This window comes from Hibiscus syriacus, unplaced genomic scaffold (assembly GCF_006381635.1).
Source record: "Hibiscus syriacus cultivar Baekdansim isolate YM2019G1 unplaced genomic scaffold, ASM638163v2 tig00111410_pilon, whole genome shotgun sequence".
Taxonomy (NCBI): Eukaryota; Viridiplantae; Streptophyta; class Magnoliopsida; order Malvales; family Malvaceae; genus Hibiscus; species Hibiscus syriacus.
In genome coordinates, this window is record NW_024063087.1 from 465,949 (window position 1) to 473,052 (window position 7,104).

Sequence of the window (7,104 nt, forward strand, 5' to 3'; positions counted from 1 at the left end):
CTACGAGCGTCATCATTGAAACCAACCTTGAAGACCTAGGTCGAGTGAATTGGCAGAACTTCTAGTTTACATGGATAACTTACGTGGAAAACTTGCAAATGATATTGCTTTTGCATGAATCACTAAATTGCAAAGGCATATGTGTTTATGTTCAATAACCCTTGTGCAATGATAAGACACTTTGGTATACCTTTGCAGGTTGCATGTCAAAGTATATTCTAAAAGTAATTTTCAATTTGCATCCCGTGCAGAATTGTTTTTAATTGTTACGCCTGTTGATGGTTAAATACTTGATGATTCTATGATAAGGTACACATGAAACCTTTTGTAAAACCTTTTCAGGTTTAGGATGAAACATAATGCAAGTCTCAATATTAAGGACAAGCCTTGGTGTAACTTGATAAAGCTCGTATGTTTTATTTTTCGGTAATGAAAGGTGACTTTCGATCAAGAAATCGAAGAGGTATGTGTATCCATTCAATATCTTTTATAGTATTTATACATTGAGATTATACTCCTATTTTGGGTTTTAATTCCATTGTTATCTCGTATGTTAGTTTTACTAAATCCTGACGTTTAACGGATTCAACAGAATAGTGTTGATTGTGAATTTTCGTTTCGGATTTTAGTTTTACTAAATTTTCACTATTTAATAGAAATTATTCAATTGTTAAATTTTAGTTTTTTACTAAAATTCATTGCGATAAATAAGGTACTGAAACAAAATTGTGACTTCGAATCAAAATACAACAGTTTCTGGTGGTCGAGAGCGACAACGAGAAGTCTTTGAAATTCTATGAATATGATTTTAAGACATGACAACATAAGATGTTATATTTGATCATTAACCCCAAAATCAATTTTGCAAGTTAGAATGCAATTTGCCTCGTCTTATGCATATTGGAGAGTGAATCTACAATTTAAAAGTTCAGGTGACTCTGCAAATTCTAATGGTATATCCCCACTTATTGAAGATTATATATTACAAGGGAAAGGGCATTCAACGTGAAAGGCTCCCAGGAGGTCAACTAATATGTACATTCATGCTCCAATCATTAATGAAGTGAGTTATTTTTCCTCACTAATTTTGAATTAAAATTTCTAGAATCTGTTTAATGCATTTTGCATGATTCTTGTACATGGAGCAACGTAAACCATTGTTTAATTAGATAACTTTGTTCATGAAAAATCATAGTTGTTTAACTTCGATCACTGTGATATAACTGTTATATAGTTTTCGACTTCTAAAGCAAACTTAATCAGTGAAAGTTGGTCGTGGTAACACAGAATCAAACTAGTTGATGCTTTGATCAAAATATGGTCAAATATATGATGATCCTCCTATTATTAGAGAGGATGAGAAAACGTTGTTTCCATATCCACCGTTGTTGAAAATTTGGAAAGATTTTGACTTTCGAAGGAGGAACTATATTTTGAATGAATTGTCGGATACATTGTATTAAGTATATAGTATCCATAAGACTACTAAAGAATTAAGAATGACATTTGGTCATGTTCTGAGTTGTCACAAAATATGTGGGAGAAACTGTTTTATCAGCAAATTACCTTTAAATAAGGTAATGCACAAGAAAATGGACAAGACATCATATGAGTTATGGAAATGGAATAGAAGAAAACCTTACTACAACTACATAAGTGTAGGGTGTCTTGTATAATGTATAATGACATGTCGAGACACATGAGTCGTCGACATAATACCTTTAGATAACTGAGCTCAATTAGAGTTATATTCATTGGCTTTTTAAGATCAAAAGATAATATTAAGGAAAAATAGTTGAATGAATTAATGTTACATATCGAGTTAGTCTTGAACCATCAAGTTCATTCATGTTGGAGATTGTTGGAAAAATAGTTGAATGAATTAATGTTATTTATAACTAATTAATAATAAGTCATTTCACTTGGTGAATGAACTTAATTTTTGGTTTAGTGTTACATCCATTCAATCATACCTATTCAACAATTCTCTTCATGAAAAGATTAAATCCTTTCATGTAAAGGTTAAGCCCTTTCACCGAAAGGTCATAACCCTTCAATCCATTTCTCCCTCTATAAATAGGCTAGTTAAGGCACAAATCCTAGAGATAACCTTGAGACACAATTCACAATGTTGAATTAGGAAAACACTTTCCTTCCAAATTCGTTATTTCCTGTGATAGAGAAAGGCAATATTGTTTTCGAATGATCACTACAAATTGTGCGTATTGTTGTGTTCATTTGTTGTTGTATCCTGCGAGACCGGCGTCCAACGTTACTCAAAGTACCAAGGAGAGGACGAATCTTTCTTAAGGAAACTGTTCATACATGCCTCAACAAAAAAATCATTCTTCGTTTATCTTACTCTACTCATTAACTTCATGTCTACATTCCTCTATTTAAATTCTTTATTTATTTTCATCTGTTAGTTTCAATAATAATATATGTTTATTATTATTATTATTCTTATATCGGATTAACATTTTGTCTAACAACAGATGTATGTGGGAACAAACAAGCAAGTACAGGAAGTAAGTTTAAGAACAAAACATGTTTAGTGATAATGGTAAGCTAAACAGAGTTGACGGCGGGTTCTGGTCAGAGAGAAATCGATTAGATCAAGAGACAATCTCCCCGGGATAAATGAAAATATTAATACATTGAGTAGGGGAATGTCCCATAATGATGATGATGTAGATATGGAAAGAGAAAAGAATAGACTCATTAGAGGAAGAGTTATTGTTTATTAGGCTCGATGTTCAATCGGTTGAGATGGTATCTACCAAGAATTCAAAATCTTGAGGAGCATATCAATGAGGTAGAACAGGCTATTACAACTGAAAGACCAAAATCGATAGCTAGGCCTAGCTGGGATGACATTGTTGGGAATGATCAAACAGATAATATGCTTAATGGAAGTCCAAATAAGGTTGATCCATTCTATTCTAGGGAAATGAATAATTTGGAGAATAATATGGATATATGATCGTGTCGGTCGTTTTTCAGTTGGAAGGCAATCAAAAATTTTATTGAACACAGATAGAAGAACCAAATTTTGATTTTGAGAAAATCTGGTAATGAAAGTTCCTCCAAAGGTTAAGAATTTTCTTTGGATGCTGAAGATAAATAGAGTTCCGACTAAAGATTTCCTTAGGATAAGAAGGGTGAAGCTAGATTATCCAAACGATAGTTTCCCTTGGTGTGGGGTGGGTGAAGAGAGTGCTAATAATTTATTTGTAAATTGCATATTCATTTGTTGTTTTTGAAAGAATTTTTGCATATGGTGGAATGCAACTTAGCTCAATCCTCTTGTGATTCCTTATTTACTATCTTTTTATCTTAGTACCTCTTGGTCAAGAATGATGAGAAAACTTTGACTCATTCCAATTGTTGTTGCATGAAGGGGCATCTGGTTAGCTCGAAATGATAAAATATTTAATGTCAAACTATGTATATAAGTGGTTTGATATTCGTTGCAAAGATGTGAGTGTCAATAATGAGCATTGAATTGATCTTTTGATGAATGGATTTTATAGTATTGATATGACTTTCGGTAATACAAAAGGCATGATTATAGAAATATGGTAATTGCGTTAATATGATTGTCTTCTTTTGCATGTTTGTTGAGATTATCATTCCCATGTGGTATAATAGAGTAATTGTGTATTATTGAGCTCAACAAAACTTAATATTCAGAGTTATTCTTCATGCGTAGGTTCATAGCTTATGTGATAAAGTACGAATAGTAGCATCACCGAATGAGTTTCAACTTTGACTATTTATATAGTACCTTTACTTTCTCAAGTGGACATGTGTAATTGTATTAACCTTTGATTTGTAAATTCTATTAAAGTTTTTACTATTTCATATTTTAGGTAAATGTCATAGTTCTAGTTAAATAACCCACAATAGTTGTTTTGGTTTATCTATGCATTTATATTTTGATATAATCTTTCGAGTTTTAAATTGTTTTAAAATGTGGAAATAATTCTATAAGTTAGTCGTTCTAATGACCAATATAATAGTTTGGATCCGTTAGATTCTTTGGAGCAAGGTTTTGGGTGTTACAAAATTGAAAATTTCAAAACCTTTTAAGGAGCTTAAAGAAAATTTCCCATATTTTTCACCCATTATAACCCTCCCCTAGCTTATTACTCTAATTCTATCTTGACAGAGAGTCAATTTAAAAGGAATTTGATGTATGAAGGAAACGGCACGGTGAGATAGCATTTTAGTTTGGTTTGATTGATGCAGGGGAGGGTATTTGAATACAAAACCAGACTCCTCCCAATTTCCCATTTTGCTGCTGCAGTAATACGATAAACTACAAGTCTACGACTGAATTTATACAAGCACCGCAGCTCAAATATGTTCATGATAAGTAGAGGGACAAAAAGCATAATTTAACCCAAGTTTTGGAGTGTATAAGAAATCATCACAGTGAGTTAAATTTTCAAAGACTTTGCTTGCAGGGCAGGGAGATAGAGGAGGGAAATGGAGTATATAAGAGGAAGAATTCATCATCATTTTCCTCATTCATCCATCAATTTTCATAGGAAAATGGGTTCCAAAATCCAATTCACATATTTGGCCTTGATAGTATTATTGGGGGCCAACTTAGTGTGTGAAGCCACCTCCCGCACTAGTCTTGAAGATGCATCAATGTACGAGAGACATCGACAATGGATGTCCCAATTTGGACGTGGAGCTCATTGACTCTTTCAACAACGCCAATAACAAGCCTTACAAGCTTGCTGTCAATCAGTTCGCAGATCTAACAAATGCAGAGTTCACTGCTTCTCGAAATGGGTTCAAGGGCCATATGTGTTCCAACAAGGCTACTACTTTCAAATACGAAAACGTCACCGCATTGCCTTCTTCTGTGGATTGGAGAAACAAAGGAGCTCTGACACCTATCAAAGACCAAGGCCAATGCGGTCTGCTCTAATCTGAAATATTAACCATTGTTTTGCTTTTGCTAATGTTCTAATTGTGTTGATCTAATTCACAGGATGCTGTTGGGCATTTTCAGCTGTGGCAGCCATGGGAGGGGTTACTAAGCTAACAAAAGGTACGTTGATTTCCTTGTCTGAGCAAGAACTGGTCGACTGCGACACCAAAGGTGAGGATCAAGGCTTTAATGGACGTTGCCTTCCAGTTCATCCTAAAGAACAAAGGCCTAACAACCGAATCCAACTACCCCTGCAAGGGAGTTGATAGCACTTGCAATACCAACGAAGAAGCCAACCATGCAGCTACCATAAATGGCTTCCAAGATGTGCCCGCCAATAGTGAAGATGCACTGCAGAAGGCCGTTGCGAACCAACCCGTTTCGGTTGCCATCGATGTCGGGGGGTTCGACTTCCAGTTCTACTCCAGTGGTGTATTTACGGGATCCTGTGGCACATAACTCGATCACGGAGTGACCGCCGTTGGATTTGGAGAGGATGACGATGGGACTAAGTATTGGTTGGTGAAGAACTCGTGGGGCAGTAGCTGGGGTGAACAAGGGTACATTAGGATGCAAAGGGATGTTGATGCAAAGGAAGGTCTTTGTGGTATAGCAATGCAAGCTTCCTACCCCACGGCATAAACAAAACTTACACTATATATAATCACCCATTCCTATCCTCATGTCATATATATGAATGTACTGCATCTAAAATTTCAAACTAAATAATTACTTGTTAAATTGAAAATTAGTCTCTTTCAAATTGAGTAAATTACACAATTCGTGTAAGCTTTCCTCTTTTTCATCCAACCCTAAAAAATTCAAATATCATTACTCCACCCTTAACTATCCCTTAACGAAATGATGACGAGACACATTAGCTTAAGGAAAGATTCTTAATTTGACCCTTGTACTGTGAGTAAAATGTTAGTTTGATACTTTTAGAATTCTTTTTAACGATAATTCCATAAGAACTCAAAAAGTTTCTTTAAAGAGAAGAAAATTCTAAAAATGTATTAAAATTAATAATTTGTGTTATGAAACTATTAAAATAATTTTAAAATTTGTATTTACAAAATTATAAAAATAATCAAATTCCAATGAAACTACAAATAACAACCACATATTTACTATCAATATCGTGGTTATCATATAAACACTACATAATATAAAAATACTCATTAAAACAAGGAAACAAAACATAAAACCAAAGGGACAAGCCATCTCTTTTTCATTTTTACTTGTATTTTTTCCTGACATTAACTATAATATGAGATATATAGAATATGTTGTAACACCTGTACTAAATATGAGAATAAAACTGATGCACCATCAAATGAAAATGATGTTTCTCCTTTTATCACAATTAAGTATTACTTGTCTTGATGAATTAACAAGCAAAGAAAAAAAAGGGGAAAACCATGCTAGTTTATGTGTAACTATAATCTAATGGAGCACTGTGAGTGTTCTAAGAGAGGAACAATCACTCTGCACATGAGTAACTTATCGCCGAGACTACATTGAACTGGTTTGCGCGAAACTTTTTTGTAGACGGGTTGTGGTGGATTCAGTTGTAGTAAAGAAGTTGGATAGAAAAGGAAAGCAATTTGGTTTTGTGAGATTCTCCAACAAAAAAGATGCCTTTAGAGCCATTGAAAGATTGAATGTGTTCAGCTTGAATGGTCTTATTTGTCTCGTTCGCAATGTTCAAGGGAAGAACATCCTATTGGAGGAAAATCCAGAATAACATGAAAGAAAGTAACAATCAACCGAGAAATAATTGTAACCCCCTCAGACCAATGCGGATATCCCGATCCAATCTGGAGTGTCACATTAGGGCTACCGGAGTGACCCACTAAAAAAAATAGCGAAAAATTTAAAACTTTTCTTAAAACATGTAAACTCATAAAATCATTTATGAGTACAAAATAAAATTTATCAGTATTCGAAATAAAACATATTTTCAGACTCGTATATAAAAAAATACAATTACATGCCCCCTAATCACATGTACCATACTCTGCAACAACGCCAGAAGAGCTCCCTTACTGAATTCGATAGATGCACTGGTACAATTCTTTTAACCTGCAATGGTGAGTAATAGAGTGAGCTTCGGAAAGCTCAGTAATACAGAACTACCAGACGATGCTACATGA

The 7,104-nt window shown here is 34.1% G+C and overlaps 1 pseudogene; it reads left to right on the forward strand.

The window, feature by feature from the left end:
* The first annotated feature begins 4,557 nt into the window (after window positions 1–4,557).
* LOC120162935 lies at window positions 4,558–5,590 on the forward strand (annotated as a pseudogene).
* The last annotated feature ends 1,514 nt before the right edge of the window (window positions 5,591–7,104 follow it).